Source organism: Dendropsophus ebraccatus, chromosome 12, assembly GCF_027789765.1.
Source record: "Dendropsophus ebraccatus isolate aDenEbr1 chromosome 12, aDenEbr1.pat, whole genome shotgun sequence".
Taxonomy (NCBI): domain Eukaryota; kingdom Metazoa; phylum Chordata; class Amphibia; order Anura; family Hylidae; genus Dendropsophus; species Dendropsophus ebraccatus.
In genome coordinates this window covers 69218757-69238673 of record NC_091465.1, presented here as the reverse complement: position 1 = coordinate 69238673, position 19917 = coordinate 69218757, and the positions used below count along the sequence as shown (strand labels likewise).

At 43.1% G+C, this 19917-nt stretch overlaps 1 pseudogene; it reads right to left on the bottom strand.

Moving 5' to 3' along the window:
• Positions 1-1685: 1685 nt before the first annotated feature.
• Positions 1686-19917, bottom strand: part of LOC138769010 (transient receptor potential cation channel subfamily M member 4-like) — a 46575-nt pseudogene continuing 28343 nt past the window's right edge.

Here is a 19917-nt window from a genome sequence, read left to right as displayed (position 1 = left end):
AGAATCTACAATCTAGTAATGTATTGGATCTTCTTTGGTTTTAAGAACCACAACAGTTTATTGCTGTGTAGATCCCATGTTATGAAATTGTTGGCCAATGGGGACAGGATCACTTTTTATAGTTACTGCACATGAAGTCCTGACATACTCTGAATGGTCTGGTCCATCTGGCACAGAGATGGTCTTTCCGATTAGGATCTGGAGACTGTCAAGTAGGGTCAGCCACAGTGCTTAGATAGGCCCTGCTGTCTGATTGTCCACTCATAGATACCAAAGCTCCCAGGATGTGTAAAGAAAATATTCCTTGTTCCATTATGCCATCTCTAGCAACCTGAATTGTTGACACTTGACATATTCTGACTTTCCATTAGCATGGTGGTGGCACATGTTGGAGTTCTGGCTCCAATGTTTTTTTACTGCTCAGATGAAATTTAGTGCCAAAGTCAAAGTCTTTTCTTCTCAATTCCTTTAAAAAGTTGTGGCCTTCAAACTAGTCATCTGCTGTTATAGCCCATTTGTGCTAAGGAATGAAGTATTGGGTGTTTGGACATCGGCTGCAGTTTCCTTGACTGTGCACCACCTGTTCCTCTTCTGACCTTTTTAACTGTTGAGTTGCTTACATCCACAGGAACCCTTTTCGAGTGATTCTTCCATGATCACGTCATTCTCTGTTTAAGTTTTTGAAATCCTGGCCCAGTTAGTTTACTGTGACAACCTCTCAGGCTCAACATACATGGCAGTGACTTTTTTGATGGCAGATTAGGTCTTCAAACACTCAGCGACACATGTGATAACTGTCTCAGTTTGTCTACTCACACTTAAGCCCTATTACACTGGGCGATCAGCAGGAGCAAGTGAGCGCCGACCTGTCAGGTCAGTGCTTGCTCCATGTTCCCTGCTTGTTGCCAGTGCTATTACATGCGCCAACAATGAGCGGGTAAGAGTGCGTGGTGGTGGTGGTGGGGAGACAGGGCAACCTGGGTGATTATTAAATGGTCCAGGTAGCCCATAGAAGGTAGTGGCGATCTGCTGCCACCGCTCCTATTGCATGGAGCTACAGCAACAGATAATAGCTATCTGGATCATTGGCCGCCCCGCCCCCAGTGGGAGGAAACCCCCTCCCCTCTATGACGAGGCTGCATTGATTCTACCGATCTAGTCATTGTAAAAACAGAAAAGCCATGTACCGCTGGTACATTCGCTTTAAAAGACAACGATCAGCTGACATCCTGCAGGTCGGCTGATCATTGCCCTTTATTACACGGAGCGATTATTGGCCGTAATTGGCCAAATACAGCCGATAATTGCTTCATGTAATAGGGTCTTTAGTGAGTGATTAGTTAGTGAGTAGTTAGTATTAGACTTAATATAATTAGTTGGTTTAATTTCTGTGAAAAATTTTTTGTAAAAATGGTGAATATAGAAGAAAATGTATCCACTAGCAAAGTTTACAATTGTACCTTTACCATAGTGTTGGGTTTTACAGCAGAAGGGTCTGGTAGTTGTTTGACCCTTTGTTTCCAAGATCCTTGGGCAGATTGACCAAAGGTTCTCACCATCCAGTTAAAAAGTAGTTGGGGCCAACAAGGCTTGCACTCCTTCCTCCAGTTTCCCATAGTCCCTATGTCAATATGTCTTTGATTTCTCATCTTTTAGAGACACTGAAACAATTGGGCCCCACACCCGTGTTTGCCACTTACCTTACTTAGGCACAGGAGGTGGTTTGTCAGTGCTCACTGTGCTGCTATTTTGTAGGGCCTGTATTATCCAGGAAAGTGCTTCATTACAGTATTCCCCCTAAAATACAGAATTCTCATGACGTCTCCATCCATATAATTTATTGTTAATAGAAACATATGTATGACCTAGCACCAGCCCTTGCACTTCTCTGCCAGTGACCTTATGGTAATCTGCCCTGAAAGGGTTAAGGTAATATAAACAAATGAGGCCTTCCTATCTCTTTATCATGTCAATGGTTTCCTTGAATGAACCCAGGATTTTGGCTGGAAAGTTCCAGCACTTTTTGTGTGGAGTAATAGGAGAGGCCTGGCATACATTAACATTTACTGCTCCGTGCCAAGCTTCATTCTACTCTCAGCCTCAGGTCACCTTCCAGATACTAGGATTCACACAAGGAGAAAGGTGGAAGGGTTTTATTAAAGGGAACATACTTATAGAAGAGTCTATAAATGTAGTTGTAAAAGCCCCAATCTTCAAAGATCTGTTGTACTATATAACATATAGCAACTTACTGGGCTCTGTTCACATCACATTTTCAGCTTACAGTATATTTAACATATATATTGGGAGAACAGAAGGCAAGACAAAGTATATGTCACCCATAATTTGCCATAGTACCAAAAACATATAATTTTTTTTAACAGTATATTTTTGAATGGAATAACATGAATAGCGTAGCCTAATATACATACGACAAACAGTGGTGTATACAGACCCAACAGACAAAGACATTTAACATATAACCTGTGGTGAGGTGTGGGGTTGCTTTCAGATAAAAGCAGTCAAGTTTTTCTAATTCTCTACCGCCCCTTTACCCACTTTGATCATATATATATATATATATATATATATATATATATATATTTACTTATATTTCTGTTTTGTCCCCAAACATGAAACCAACGGCTTATACCTGCAATTCCAGCACTTTCAATCTTCGGTCGAGTTCCTTGATGTCATTGAGTTGCTTCAATGCTGTGTCAACCCTGCAAGGGAAAAGCACAGATGCTAGGTAAGTAGGTGACATTATCACTTTAAATTTTAAACAGGGGCCGGAATAGTGTGTGGCTGAACATTGGTTTGGCCAACAGCTTTCTGTCTCAATTTTCCCAAACACAAACATTTGGCACAGTTGTTTTGATTGGTGTATGAATATTCCTGCTTGAAGATCTGCCCGTCCCATAGGCTCCAGGCGGACGGCGGAATCCACCTGACCATAGAATGGAGCCTTTGGGAGCTTATCCGTGTGGATTCCGTAGTGTGACAGAGCCCATACAGTGTATCAGCTTAACCTTCCAACTTTAAGGACCCGCTTTCCACTCAAAAAATTGACACAAGAAATCCCATTGAAAAAATGGAACAGGCGGAATTTCAAGCTGCGTCCCTGGCCTGGTCTCCACTTAAAATTCTGCTTTTTCGGCTCAGTATAAACGGGCCCTTAGGGTCCTTTTACGGGGGATAATTATTGGCAGGCAGAAGTTCTCACTACTCCTAATGAGATGAATAAAAGGGCCATCGAACCAACAAAATTTCTCATTCGTCGATGGCAGTCGCCCCCTTACATATTTCCATAGGTATGAAAGTGTGGGCGATTATTTTGAAGTTAATAGATTAAACAGATTATGTCATTTGTGCAACCTGGCACATGATTGATTAAAGGGGTATGGTGGGCATGGCCGCGAAAACAATGTCACAGCAACAACTGGAAGCAGACGAAAAAGGGGACAAAGAGGCATAATTTTGGCAGCGAGGGAGGTAAGTAAGTTAACTTTATTATTTTAAAACAGCCATATAGTAAGAAACATCCCTTGCCCGGAATACCTCTTTAATGTGTACCTGTCATTACAATAAAATTGTGACATATTATAGCCACATGTCAAAAGTTTGTATCAGTGGGTGTCCGGGTGCTGAGACCTCACCTATCGCTACCGCGAAGCAGCGCTCTCTCTGCCACTACATCGACGTTCTCGCTGCTAAAGTAGCAAAAGACAGAACTATAATGCAGCCTATGGAACTTCTGGTAGTTTTTGCCGGAAGTTTCATAGGCTCCATTATACTTCCGTCCACTGCTACATTACCAGTGAGAGCGTCTTTATTCTAGCTATTGGAAGGGGTCTCTGCACCCAAACCCACACTAATACCAACCTCTGACATGTGTCTATATCATGTCAGAAGTTTGTTGTAATGAGAGGTACACTTTTAAGATCTACAAATGAACACTGATCTCACTGATCAGCACTTGCTTGAGGATGAGCTAATAATAGGCCCATGTAAAATGGTTGTAAGAAGAGGGTACAGATCACTTACTTTTGGGATGTGCGTCTCAGGCGCTCTTTGTCGCTGTCCCTCTTATGCTTGGCTATATTTTCCAAGTAATTCTCCTTTTGAACAGCTTCCCATGTGAGCATCCTGCTGTCTAAGGGCTCCTTCAGCTCCAACACTAGAAATTAAAAAGTATCATTGTCAGCAACAACACTGTTCAACAAGCCACGAGGATCCGGCCATGGGCCAAGGTTATGCCATAATGTCACCAAACCAAAAAAATGAAAACTGTCTATTTTAGTCTAGTTTGGACCTTATCGAGACTATTTTCTAGTAGACCTCAATTGAGGGTAAATTACAAATTGTAGCTATAGCGAAAAGAGTGTCATCCATAGATAACTAAGAGATGCTTCTCAAGGATCACCATTGCAGAGGAATCAGAGATGATCAAGGAAGCATTTATATTCTACTACATTATTCTAAAAGAAGAGAGAGGGATAAATTCATCTTTAAACTTTTTCCTGAATAAATTGGCATAAGTTAATGCCACTTTCATGCCCATTGCTGTTTCACGTTACTGATTGAAAATTTGGCTTTCATAAGTAAATAAGTTATTTTTCAAAAAGATTTCTAAACAATTCATTAAAAAGTTTCTTTGATGCCCAGCATTCCTTTATCGTGAGGGATACTGGTGTATAAACATGTTACATCCATTGACATAAAAAAGAATGTGTCCACTCATGTAGTTTTGAGTCTCTCAAATAACTAGGAACTTTTTTTTATTTTTAACATATTCTTGAGATAAGCTCAAGATAGTGGGGCAGTTGCCTAGTGCAGCTATTGATGCTAGATATAATTGGTCTGCCTGGTGGGTGTTCGAGTGATCCTTGAATTCTGGGTAGGTGATAATAGTATGGTTCCAGGATTATCAATAATTAGGAATCAGGATCTGGGATGCACATTCTTACTTTCTGACTTGTCCAAATCAGTCATCTTGTGCCATATGTTCTTTGACCAGGTGCGGAACGGCTGTGTCAGTATTGAACAGTATTGAAGCTCCCGACATCATAATTAATCATGATGCTGGGAGCTCCGAGGTCCCCTTTGCAGGACACCGTCCATATCCTCTGACCAGATGGAAACTGGAAAAAGGAAAAAGTTTCCTAACAATTCTGATGTGTGTTGACAATGTTGTTAAGATTGGGTGACCGTGACTCATTTCCGGCCCCAAATATTACACTCCTGCTAAACCTGCTATAGTTTTTATTACTGGCAGAATGAAATGTTATATCAAGGAGACAGAAGGACCCCAACCACCTGTATAACATTTCCAAAGGATGGAAGAATTGCAAAATACACTGAGCTATATGCAATATACTGTGGAGTCCTTTGGTGGCCTTTATTGAAGCACCTGCTTAGAGGTTTTCTTGGTAAATCTCAGCATTTTTGTTGTCTCTATACCCTATTTTTCAGAAACTGAGTGTGGTAGTGGGGCTGTGAAGCTTATACTAAATTTGTCAGGCTGCGGAGGTAGGGACAAGACACAACAGTGAGCCCTGATACTGAGCCCACTCACTGTCCCTACCTACTTGCCTCAAACAGCCCTAGGTAGCTGTGGACAACCACAAAGGCAGTCCCTGCACTAGTAGCCAAAGTCCAAACCAAATGGGCAAAGTCAGGTAACAATCAGATAGTCAGAGGTCAGGTGGAGGGTCAGATAACAGGTCAAAACGAGCAGGGGGATTAGGTATGGGGATCGCAGGAATAGACAGGGGGAGCTGGGATCAGGGTATGAACCTAAATAGCCAGTGCTGAGAGACTGGCTCAGCTTTCATTTTATGAGGATCAAGAGCCCGGTCTGGATCCCCATTGGACCGGTGCTCTGATCTTCCAGGTTCTAGACAGGCAGAGAAGAACTTCAATCAAACAGGCTTGCTCAGCTGCGGCAATCAAGGCTGGGAGAGTTCAGTGGTAACTCTGGCATTGCCGGAAGCTGAGAAGTAATCGGGTGTGTCACCCAGAAGCAAAAAAAGCAGGTTCACACTAGGCTACTGCACATTCCTGACAAAATTCCAATTAGCACTTTGGTTATGATTGGCTTGGTTTCTTTGGATTATGTTATTGCCTCTGCATTACCACACTTTGATACTATAATAATAATACTATACTGGTTACATTTAGTGATTGTATATTGTTCTTTAATTCTCATATCTAGCTATCTACTATGGTGCACCAAGAGTTCATTTAGTTTTGTTCCCCTCCCTACCTGTTTCTGTCTGCCTAATTTAAATTTGCATTTTCCTCTAAAAGTCAAAAATGCACAAAAATAAAGTCTCCATTGTATTTCTTAGGCTGCATTTACACGTCCCGTTAAATTTTAAAACCATACTAATGAATGCAGCCATTCACACGATCCGTGCTGCGATCCACACTGCAAAAAACAGGACATGTCCTAGTGCAGATTGCGACACGCATCCCACAATGTCCAATGTGCGGAACGCGGGATGGATTGTGTGAATAAGGCCTTAGTATACACTTACTGAAATGTCTTTTCTTCCGGGACTCAATCTTGCGCATCTTCCGTCTGATAAAGGTGTGAACATGGCTGATGATGATGAAGGGCGGTGCAAGCACTGGACGATCGTGATATTCAACTATCAGGTTGTAACGCTGAAATTTCCAGTATATATCACTTTTACCTTGCACTTTGGAGAAGGTATCACTGATTAGATGAAAAGCACAGCAAAGAGATCACAGATTTACCAATGAAGCAGACTCACACATAGTAGCATGTCGAGGTATATATATATATATATATATATATATATATATATATATATATATATATATACACAAGTGTATTGTATATGGTTATAGCATAATTACCTGAACATTGCAATCAGCAGGTTCAACAGGAGGATATTTGCAACAAGCAAGTAGACAACAAGCAGGAAAATTACCAGCCAGTTGGCAAATGTGTTGATACATGGCGGATGGAGTCCACTCATGATGACGTCTGGGTCATCCGAGCAGGTTTCATTATTCACCTTTTCAGCTAAGTAGTAAAGGAGACACAATGTTACCACTTCAAGTGACTCTATAGTTTCCTGTTCATTCCTAAAAGGATATCAGCCAATAACAAAAGCTTACGTATAAGGACCACTCCTTGGTGGGTGTATTAAGTACTACTGTTAAGTACATCTGTTTTTCTAAAGGAGAAATTCAGTTTTATGTGATGTGATACATTCCAAAAATATGTGGGATAAAGGCCTTAGTGGTGTCCATGAGTTGGAACTACCAATAAGTCAATGGGACTGTTGTGTAAAGTCCCAGAAATCCCTCAGAACTACATTAGCTATAGGGGGTACAGATGTAGCAGTCACATCCATGGGTTTACACCTGTGGTGGTGGTGGTGGTAGCAAAGTCATAGGAGTCACTTATGTGTCTCTTACCATCTATCTGCTCAAGCTCAATGAGACCAAAGATTTGCATGTAAGGCCTGTAGAAAACACGTCGAAACATCCACCCCAGCCGAGTATCATTTGGATGTAGGAGACCTTCCATGGCAACTCCATAGGCGATTAGCCAGACACCGAGGAGAAACAGGAAGAAGAAGACATCTTTCATCTGTGAAAAAGCGGCAGAGACAAAACTATTCACATATACATATCTGCTAATAAATATACATATACAACATACACTACCTCAACTGTGAGGTATTGTTAGGAATCAGGGACAGGAAACACAAGGACAGGTGAGTCCTGCACTGGCACCCGCCCCGCAGTCCCTGCCTACTTGCCTCAGGAGCCCTAGATGGCAACGGACAACTGGACGGCAAACCCTGACCTAGTCCAAGTGCAACACAGACCGAAACAAGACAAACACACGCACACACACATACACACAATAAGGCAAAGGCAAAGGTCCGGGTCAATAACAAATTATCAACGTGGTATAATACGAAATCCAAGGGCGTAGTCAAAAAGTCAAGAGCCAGAAGTCAGATAACCAGAAATACAATGCAGGATATAATGCTAGGTCAAGATACACAAGTAAACTAGGCTGGCAAGGAACACATGAATGGGGAGGATACTTATGGGGCATTGAGATACAGCCCCAAGCGTAATTAGGGCTAAGAGGCCTATTCCACAGAGCGATAATCGGCCGAATAGAGAGAACGATCAGCCGTTAATCGTGTCATTAGCTGATCGTTCATTTAGGTTCAAACCTAAAATCATCTATCCCCACCCGCGCATCGCTACGTGGAATAGCGGGTGCGGCGGGCGACCATCGATTTCATAAACATCATACTTTACCTGTCCAGGCTGCAGGTCTTCTCCTTCTCCCGGTCCTGTGCGGCAGCTTCGGAGCGGCCTGTCTGAGCTGACAGAGCGCTCAGCCAATCACTGGCCAGGACTGGCTCCGAAGCTGATGCTGCCGTGTGGTATCGGGAGAAGGTGAAGACCTGCAGCCTGGACAGGTAATGTATGAAACAAGGGCTGCAAGGATATCAATAACGATGTCCCTGCAGCCCTTGCTAATGATTGTTGGGGCGTGAATTAAGCCCAGTAAACGAGCGCCGATCTAGCAGATCGGCGCTAGTTTACATCGTTGATCGGGCCCTGCTCGGCCAGTGGAATAGGACCCTAAGACTCCAGTCCCAGAACACATACTGCAGACTAACTGGTGTTGCCGGCCGCAAATCTATCAATCAAGCTGTGCTGCTCAGCCGGGGCAGGCAGCGCAGGCTGACGCAGAATGAATTAACACCGCTGTGCCCCCAGCAGCAGACTCATGTGTGGTTAGTAGAAAGAAGAGGAAATGAAAGGAAGTAGATGCAGAGAAAAGAAGACGAAGAAAGATGGAAGGTAAAGACGTCCTGTTTTGTTATTTGGCCCATTTTCATATGTGACATGTTGCACACTGGTGGCAAAGCTTGAGTTGGCTCTTCTGTGGGTTCAGCCCACAGTGGAAAGGCTGAGGGGCATAATTACAGCATCCCGATCTTCTGGTGTCATGTTTATATCCCCACCACCGGCCATCTAAGGATTGACTCTAGAATATTCTAGTTTATTCTAACTCATATGCCAGACAACTGAGAACCCCTCCTCATGCTACTTTGACTTCTAGACAGGCCTATATATTTTTAATTTTCACTCTTTCTAAAGACTCTGTCAAACAGCCATGAATGAAGAATTCCACCTTTACATTTCGGGGTACCACACATGTCCACTTACCATCTTTCTGACAATAATTATTTTTGGCCCCAGGTCTTTGTTGACTGCAAAAATGTGAAGAAGTCGAAGGGTAAAAACCATGAAGTCAACACACAGGATGGTCCGTCCTGACTCATAAGAGGTGTCCATCATTCTGTGTAAAGAAATCAAACTAAGCAAAGTTTTTTTTCGTTAGTTTTGACAGCTTTGGTTGGGTAATAGCAGGAGATAATGGGGTGGTTTTGGATCTCTGCATAGTAAGTAGTCAGGAGCGCTATTGTGCACAAAAAACAGTGCTCATCTCCCCCATTTTCTCGACAAACAAACACACTATGGTATTCAATAGGAAAACAACATGGATATTCTTGGTTTTCTCCATCTGTTATTGATGGATAATCAGAAGGCCCACATGGTCTGACCTATTTTGGAAGCCTCTGACATCTTAATTCCTATGTATTTTGGTAGTTAGGTTTTGCTGAGGAAACCTTGTGTTCATCAATCAAATGGCAGGAACAGGGGATATAAAATATCATGGTTAACTGAAAGTACTCAAATTTGCCAAACCTATCTGTAATAAATACCAATGGTGCTGGTTAGAGATGAGCAAACCTCAAGCATTCTCGGGTCCTTTCGAACCCAAGCGGGCAGCATTACCAGTAGCTTTAAGTTGGATGCAGCCCTAAAGGCCCTATTACACAAAGCGATTATCTGCGAAAATCAGACCTATTTGAGCAGATATCAAACCATGTAATAAAGACATTGATCACCGAAGAGCAAATCATTGGCTGATGATTGTTTTTAACATATTAAAAAATCATTGGCCACCGGCCGTGCATCGAAACAGGTAATAGTGATTCTCGGCTTACCTGTCCATGCTCCGCATGTCCTGGCTTTTCTCTGCTCACGCCAGCTGCTTATGAAGCCGTCTGTGAAGTGAAAGGCCATTCAGCCAATGACTGTCCGATGCACTGTCCTAGGCCAGTGATTGACGATTGCTTACACAGTGCATTGGGCCGTGTAATATGGCTCTAAGATTGCCTGAAAAAACATGGATATAGCCGAAGGCTGTATGCATCTTCTCCAGAACTCCCTAGGACATCCATCCAACCAGTAATCAAATGCTCCATGCGTGTTTGAGGTTCACTCATCTCTAGTGCTGATAGAAAATTGCCAGAGGGAGTGTACGTCTTGGCTCACAACAGGACCCTGACTATCCGCCCAAAAAACAGATGGGTTAGATTTTTTAATTGTTCTCTATGTGATTAAGGTGATCATCTAGCAATATTTTAGGCAATATTCGGGCCTGGGAATAAACTGGCAGAAATCAGTATTATTGCAGCTGGCTGCGGAGGGGGATTTGTCTTTTCCGCAGCTTCAGGTTCTCGGGAGGGACGACTCCTTTAGGTACCTGGGGATTCGCGTCTCCCGGAACGTAGAGGCCTTTAGTGATCTTAATCTCGTTCCCCTGATAAAAGCAACGGAGGAAAAGGTGAAGGTGTGGCACAGCTTGCCCCTCTCTAGAGCTGATCGGTTGGTATTGTTGAAGTCGGTCTGCCTCCCTAAATATTTGTACATTTTTGGGGTCGCCCCGGTATGGGTAGGGCAGAAGGTTTTTAAGAGGATTAGGAATATATGGAATTTCCTGATATGGGGGCGAAAACGGGTTTGCATTAAGTTGGAGTTGTTGACAGCGCTCAAGAATAGAGGGGGCTTGAACCTCCCTTCTATTGAGCTTTATTACTTGGCCTCTCAGACCTATTGGCTTCTGGATTGGAGGGATAACCGTTTTTTCTCACATTTAGGGGAGGGGGCCAGGGATGAGTCTCTGGACATATTTCAGATTCTTGATGCTGGGATATTAGAGAGAGGGGTTAAAGCCAAATGGCCTATGGTGGATGCTCTGGTTAGATTAGATGTCTGGAGGGAGATTAAAAGGTGTTTGGACCTGAGGGGCTTTCTTAGCTTTTCTTCTTTATGGGACCATAGCAGTTTGGTGGAGGTTGGGAAACTGGGGGCACTCCACGGAATTTTTGGTCAGGACCTAAGGTTGATCACGGACATGGTGATTATGGGGAAAATTAAAACATGGGAACGGGTTAAGTTAGAGTATGGTTTTAGAGACACCCGATGGTTTGAATATCTACGGCTCTCCAGCGCTTTGGGGGTGGATATGAGAAGGGTGGAGGATGGAATAAGGGTGAACTAAACACTAGAAAAGTTGAGAGGAATGGGAAGGAGATCTAATGGGGTATCCATACTCTATAAATGTTTCCTATTAGAAAGAAAGTTGGACTTTGGGAGTCGAAAGGCTTGGGAAAGAGAGATTGGGGGGGAAGTGAACCGGACAGTAGTTTATAGTAACATCAAAAAAGCAGCACCCTCGGCGAACCATCAGCTGATCCAATTTAACATTATTCATAAATTATATTACACCCCCTCTTTCCTGTGTAAAATTAAAAAGAGGACTGATGATCTTTGTCCGAGATGCTTAAAGGAGAGAGGGGACTTTGTTCACATGCTCTGGTCATGTGAAAAATTGGGCCAGTTTTGGACCGGGGTCTCCCAGGGGATAAACGAGACTATTGGTATGACCCTAGAGGAATATTTCTGTTTGTTCATACTGGGGGATACCTCGGGACTCCCTGCCGGGACATCTGGGAAACAGAAAAGGTGTCTGTTGAGATTGTTGTTCTGCGCCAAATTATTGATTATGAGGAAATGGATATCTCCCCTCCCGGAATGGGGTCAATGTGTGAGGTGGTATGATTGTGGGAAGGAGGTGAGGGGGTAAAGTGTTGTGGTTGCGGGTTTTTTTTTTCTTTTCTTTTTTTCTTCTGCCCTCCTGTGTTTGCCGCGGTTGGGGCTGGGGGGGGGGGGATTTGGTTGACTTTATAAAAGCTTGTTGTGATTGGCCCAGGGGGGGGGGAGGGGAGAGGAATGGGAGGGGGTGGTTCCGGTTTTTCTGCTTTTTATATGCTGTAATCTTGAGGTGTTTAGGCTAATGTTATAAAGTGTCCTTTTTGTATTTAAAATTGAAAAGAAATAAAAAAATATATATTTTAGGCTCCTATTAGACAAAGGGATTTTTCTTTCTCTGATCAACGACAAACGGTCGAAGGCTTTTCTGAATTACGTCAAATCATTCACCATAATACACGGAACGATAGTCATTATACTCTTTGCGAATGTTCCTAATAATGAATGTGCAATGTGTACATACACAAAACGTCAGCTCAAATGATGCGATCAACCACGCACAAACAAATCGTTGTTAGTCGTTTGAACATTGCCTGCAGTCATAGAGAAAAAATATTGCTTAAACTTGAATGATATAACGATTTTTTTGGATGATTATCTTGTAAAAGGGCTCTTGGGCCAATAGTGTGTTGGTTGTTTTTGAGGCTAGATGATTTCTATTCTACAAATATATTATCTCCGAGTACAACACATTTATATAAGACAGAGTTCTCTAATTCTATATCCTCTTCAATAAGTACCTGCAGATGACTCCCATGATGAAAAGCAGCAAGGCCGTGATGTCAACATGGTTCCAGGAATCCTGTAAGTATTGCTTGACCATCCGGGCTACAGGCATGGATCCCACAAAGAAACTTTGCCGTATTTCTTCACAAGCAAAAGTGAATACCCAAAAATACAGGATAAACTCTGAAGTGGCCGGACCATCTGGAGGAGGTGCTTTAAAATCCAGGAGGAGCACATAAGAGAACAGGAGGAGAAAGACAAAGTACATGACGAGGTTGCCGAAGAACGCAGTCACAGGGGCGCTCCAGAACTGTTTCCAGTGACGCTTCCATTGTGGCTTCTCCTTAATATAGTATTCTTTAGCGAGATGAGTTTCTTCATCTAAAGCCTTGCCAGGACTGAGCAGTATTGATTCCTCCCTGATCGGTAACATATGATACAATATCCATTAATACAAGTGCAATAGATTACTGCTTGTCATGAAAGATTATAATTTATATACCCATCCATGATGTCTGCACTGGGAGTCTTTATATCAGTATCTAAGCTGCTCATCTCAGCATTATGGTTGTTTTCAATTCCATTTTCATTATCAACATTTCTAGAACAAAAGAAATAACAATTAGAAAAATGACTGCCACTACATGCACTCATGTATTAGCGTTAGTCATGGTAGAATAACTTTACTTAGAGCCTTTTACAAGGTTACAAGCAAGTGCCAGTCAGGGTCAACCAATCAAATTTGTGTGGCCTACTAACTCCCCTATAGAAGTCCATACATTCCCGTTTGATTTAAATGCCCACACAAAAGATACAATCAGCCAAAAAACAAGAGACTTCTCGTTCATCGGCTGATCACATAAAAGGACCCTAACTGATAAGAAGTTGAGGGCTCAAGATTTAGATCTTTCGGGGATTTCACATATAGTATACATTTGTTTGGCTTTTTATTTTGGCATTTTAAGGTGTTAGTCATTTCTTTTAGTGCATGGACCCATCATGTACAATAGGAAGGGCCATGAGCCCAAAACCCAACAGGGTGGGTTCCCAGACAACTGGCGCCCTGCTGATCAGACATTCATGGCCAATCCTGGAGAATCGTGCTGAATTCCTTTAATCCATCAGATATCTGTTTTATTACTTGTTGGATTAACAGGTTTTTCAGACCAATAAAAGTTTAATTCCATACAGAATACACTTTCTCCATATCATAATGTTTAGTGTGAGGATACTTACAAAAATTGTACTCAGCTACTCACTTGAATTGAATGAGACCAGTACAAATGAGTGGAGGGCAGAAGGTGGCCAGTACCAACGCCCATATCGGTGTGTTTTGTGCCATTTGTCCCCACCACTTTTCTGTTAACATGGACTGTGGAATGGAGTAGTATCATTAAAGATAATAAAGTAATGGAAAACCTACATAACCTCCAACCCTCATCTAATAATTAGGAAAAAGTAAAATGTCTGGGCCACTACAAGGGTCATCCAATGGGTTTGATTTAGAGACCCTTTTATTTATAAACCTTATTAGAAGTAAATTCTAATAAAGTCTTTCCCACCAGGTGGCGTATCTCCCCGCAAATTGCTGTCAACCAATAGTAGCAAAAAGACCAAGACTGAACTCAGAAAGTAGGGGGCAGGGCTTAGCTAGTGTTATGCAGGGAGGAGAGAGTCAGCTCTATGCAGTTACATTCTGAGAATTTTTTTATATATATAAATCATCGCTGACTATACTGGGTAGCAGAATGACCACATAGGAGACCTCAGAAGAATTAGAAATATGTTCTCTTACCTGAACACCATCCTGTGCAAAGAAATTGCGTGCATCCGCCTCATAAGCCAGCTGCAAGCACGTGGCACCACCCCAGACAGTCGAACGTCGCACCAGCAGCTTAAATGCTCTTTTCTCACTATTTCTGTAACACTCATTAAACACACCTGCAACAATGAGAGTTACATCTATATCATACAGTCATAGAAGCAGAATTTGTATGTCAAACGTTTTGTTTGATGGGGGGGTCTCCCTGCTTCTATTTTACCCAAATAAACATGAATTAGGATGAAGGCGTCATACTGAATAGAGGAAGATGGGGAATGTAAGTATATACTAAATCAGATGTTGGGAGCGGTGACGGGTCTACTTTAACAATGTTATAGGGGGGAATAATATGACGCTGTGGATTACCTATTGCGAGATGCTCAAACTTGGCAGCTAGTTTCTTCATAGCTAGCGATTCTTCGGCCTCAGACTCCAGGCGGGAGAGCTCTTTCAGTAATTTGCAAGCTGCAAGCGCCGAGGTCACGGCTTCTGTCCCCTGCACCAGTTAGAGATAGAGAAATGTAATTTAGGCTATGTTCCCACAATGTACTAACAATAGCCGTTTTTAAGTAGACAGCCGTTCTCCAGTGTTTAACGGTAAACGACGGCTGTTGTTGTAAAACTATGTCCGGAATTAATAATCATAAACATTTATTCCGGCCGTGGTTTTAACTACGGCCGCTGTTTGCGCTCATCCATACATTGTGTCAGCATAGCCTTAGGGCTCTATTACACAGCCCAGTATTAAGGAGCATGCGAGTGCTGACCTGTTAGGTCAGTGCTCGCTTGCTTCTCTCTCCTTGTTCGCTGTGCTGTCTCTATTATAACATGCACCGACAGCAAGCGGGGAGGAGCGGAAGGTAACGGGGAGCAGTGGGAGAAGCTGCAATGACGATCTTTAGATCTTTGGGGTGCTTTTGTCTGCCAGCAAAGCCAGCTGTGTATTATACAAGTCAAAGCACAAACTTCTATTGGCCACTCTGGTCAACCAGTCCGGACACATAACACCTGCCCCCCTGCAGTTATTCTCACCTCCCCCCCCCCCCCCCGAATATCCCATTGCAGCCTCTCCGGTGTCCCCCGCTGACTGACAGCCTGCTCAGTCAATCACTGGCTGAGACGGGACAGTGCCATGGTCAGTGATCGGCTGAGCGGGCTGTAATTTCCAAGATGAGTGTCTCGGAAGTAGCGGAGCTGCAGTCAGCGGGGGACACTGGAGAGGACACTGGGGGAGTGCGGACAGGTAAGCATAACATGTTTATTATGTTTACCAACAGTGCAGCAATATATAAAAATTTCTTAAATGCTGATTAACCCCTTTAGGAATCAAGAAGGACCATGAGGTCACATGTCATTCACTGAAATCCATTATTATTATCATAATAACTCCTGCCAAAGAACAGTTACTGTTTCTTATAGAAGTGTCACAAACTACTTAAAGCAACATTTCAAGGGAAAAAACATTCGTGGTGTTACGCCTAGTACAAGGCTAGGGGGCCACCGAAATACACACACATCCTCTCTGTTAGGTTTTAAATCCCTGTTACATGCTCCATCCCTTCATTAGGTCTACCTGGTGCATTGGTTGGGCTGAAGTGGCTGCTATGCTGCCTGGTTTAAATATTTTAAGATCTCACCATTTCCCAAAAGTACGTAGCCATTTCATCACGATTTTGTAGAACGGCCCAAATGAAAAGATCGATCCAGGGAGCTGTTGACTTTTTAACCTCATATGTTTGATCTGTGGATCCCGAATGACTTTTATTCTGTAGATAAGGGTGCATGGAAAAATAGCATAAAAAAATTTGGCAAATGAAACTATTTTTTATACTATGTAAGTATGAGACCATCCGTTCTGTGACCCGGCCCGGAACGGCCGGTCTCTGCCCGGATCACCCCGGCCGGTACTTAAGTACTGGCCGGATGATCTTTCGGCCACAGGGTTCTCATGCGGGCGCATCAGCTCGCGCCCGCATCAGAACTAGAGATGAGCGAACCGTTGCTCAATTACAATGCCTAGGATGCCTGTGATCCCGGGAGCGTAGTTGCGCTCCCGGGAATCTGCGGGCAGGATCTTCCAGGGAATTCAAGACACATTCCCTGGATTTCCAGGGAATGTATCTTGAATTCCCTGGAAGATCCTGCCCGCAGATTCCTGGCAGCGCAACTACGCTCCCGGGATCGCAGGCATCCCAGGATCGCAGGCATCCCAGGATCGCAGGCATCGCTCTGGAGTGAGCGGCTTTCGGACTGAAAGTCCGAAAATTCCGCTTATCAGAACCTCCCATAGCACACAGTGAAGCGAGTGGCCGGAACTGAAAGGGTTTCCTACGGCCGCAATTCATTGAATTGCAGCCGCAGAAAACTGATATGTCAGTTATTTGCGGCCCTGTGCAGGATCCCGGCCGGAGCGCATACGATGTGTATACACTCGGGCCGGGATCCCATAGAACAATAGGCATTTCACCGGCCGTACTTTTACGTAGTGTGAACATTATAGCCTTATAGCCTTACAATATATTCACACCCCATTAAGTCTAGTTCATGCCCTAAAAGTGCTTACACACCTTTAATTACTGTCGGCTGTACAATTGTTAAAGGGAAACTATCAGCAGGTTAGACTAATCTAACCTGCTAATAGCCCCCTAATGCGCACAGATTGCCGAGGCGCTGTTCCTGTCCAGTTAGTAGTTGAATCCACAATGGACCTATTACTCACTCAGATTTCTTCTGCTTGGATTGGCCTATGAATTATTACATATTGACTGCTCATTTTTGCCACGGCTGCATTGAAACCAATAGTTTCAAACTTTTGTCTCCCCTTTATTTCAGCTACTATGATCAAGTAGACATACCATTTGGCCACCTTCTCAACAACACCTTGCCAACGAACCTCGGTACCTAAATATTCAAGACAACATGTTCCCATCACCTGAAACAACTCAGTGACATATAGGTGGCATTATTACATACACTGGAGTTCTTCTTGCTGGCAGAGCGCTTAGTTTTTTCATGTAAATGTGTATAGAATGGGGCACAGACATCACCCATGAGCACTCGCAAAACTTTGGCCACTTCATAGAGTTTGAAGTTATCGCTTCTTTTGCCTGTGGTGTCATCTAAGAAGAAGAACTGGTGGTGCTCGCCATCGATAGACTCTCTGCGTTCTTCTCGTTTATGCTGATGGAGTAACTGGTGGAGGACTGTATTGTCCAGTACAGAGCTATAAAGCTCCTCCAGCCGTCCATAAGTCAAGTAATCCACAATATTCATCCCATTGTCCACGAAGAGTTTTACAAAGCTGGGTTTATTATTTACTAATGTGTCCGTCATTGTGTCTTCAAGATCACAAGCCTATAAAGAGAAAAAAGTCTGTAATATAGTTATCTTTTTATTTGCATGGATAAAAGTGATGGATGGAGATGAGCGAACCGAGTTCGAGTAGATCCCAACCCAAAGGTTCGGTATTTGATTAGCTGGGGCTGTTGAACTTGGATAAAGCTCTAAGGTTGTCTGGAAAACATGGATACAGCCAATGACTATATCCATGATTTCCAGATAGCCTTAGGGCTTTATCCAACTTCAGCAGCCACCGCTAATCAAATGCCGAAAGTTCGGGTTCGGATCGACTCAAGCATGCTCGAGGTTCACTCATCTCTACTGATGGACTATTCACATAGACAAGCTTCAAGCTCTTGGTGCCTTCACTAGTCAACTACCTGAGGAGAGCTCCATATTTCACTACATCTCATTGACACCAATCGTGGGAGTCACACCAACAGTGTGTAGCTGAGTGAAGACCAAAAATAATGACCCCCTCCCTTCTCCATAGTCCAACATCAATCAACCCAACAATGATAACAAGGTGAGCTCCCTTTGAAGCTTTCTCTACGGGAAAGGGTAATAAAGCTGGAGGGCACCAATTTCTGCTGAGCGTGCATGTTCTGCAAGAACAAAGGATCAGACATCTGGGAATCCAACATGCCTGATTCCTGCTAACCCAACATCTCCTACTGGGAGTCAGTCAGCAGGCCCACACACATAGGATCATTGGCTATTCTTGTTTACAGTGGCGAGTCTTGATAAATTGTTTTCATTCTTCACAATTGATGCCTCTAGTGAATGAAAATATCCTCCATAATGTCCATAATGCAGATTCCATTATACCAGGTTTAAGAAAAGTGCAAAGATCTGGGCCTTCTATAAACTAAAAAGTCCATGGAAAAAAATAGCGCTGAGGATGAAGGTAAGGCATCTTTAGCGCCCATATAATATACTTCTACCATGTCTACTACGTTTTTTTGTTTTTTTTTATTGTAATATAAAGCACAATATACAGATGCTGAAGCACACATGGTTTATATTAGTGTTGTCATCTTACCTTCCAGTGTATTTCTCCATGAAACAATTCTGTCTTGGCGATATCCTCCCTGTTCCAGGCTACCGCTAGCTTCAGCTCATCCAAGTATTCTGTGGCATCATTGGACTGCTTCTTACAAGCTGTGTTATAACAGGAAATAAAACAATACAGACACTTTATTAGGGATACCGACCCTTTGAGTCTCAAATACGGCAGTGTTTTTACTGGACTGGTGTGGTTTTAAGTCAAATTATCTGAGTGACATTGAGCAAGGCCTACTCATGGGAGTTAGAATAGCCAGGGCCAAGATTTGCAAACTTCAATCCTGTCATGTGACGAAAATGGTGTAATTTAGGAAAAACACCCAGTAAAGGGAACCTGTCCGACATTTTATGCCACCATGGGCAGCATGAAACAGAGACAAACTCCTCCCGTGAAATGTGCTATGATATACCCTGGAATGCTGCAGTATTTCAAAGAAATTATAGTTTTATCTTTTATGTCAGAAAACTCTATCCAGATTTCTTATCAGAGAGTCCAGGTAGATTTCTGGACCCGTAGGGTTCAATTAGGCATGGGCAAAATTCCTGAAGGGTGTCCATACCGAAAAATATGTCAGACAATTATAGATCCTGCTCTATTTTCGTCCGGAATTACGGCACTGATTCCCCATAGTATATGCCATCCTGAAACTGTCCACAATTCTGCATGCACTGCTAGCCATTATGGGCCGGTGTCAGCACCCACGCAGGTGCTAGGGCTGACCCTTAGACTGTATACGCTCCTACTCAGGAGTGCCTACAGTTAAATGTGGCACAATGAACAATGAGTCATTTGCTCCCCGCCTTGTCAATCACTCTTCTGGCCCAAGGCAGTATTATACCTCCGACCACAAGATGCCACTCTTTTCCCAGTTCTCTGGTACACCAGCAGAGAAGACAAAATTAAGAGAGTTAAGAAGGGCTAGACAGGGCAAGTTTATGAAATACTTATAAAAATAAACTAGAAAACCCCTTTAATCCTATAAAACATC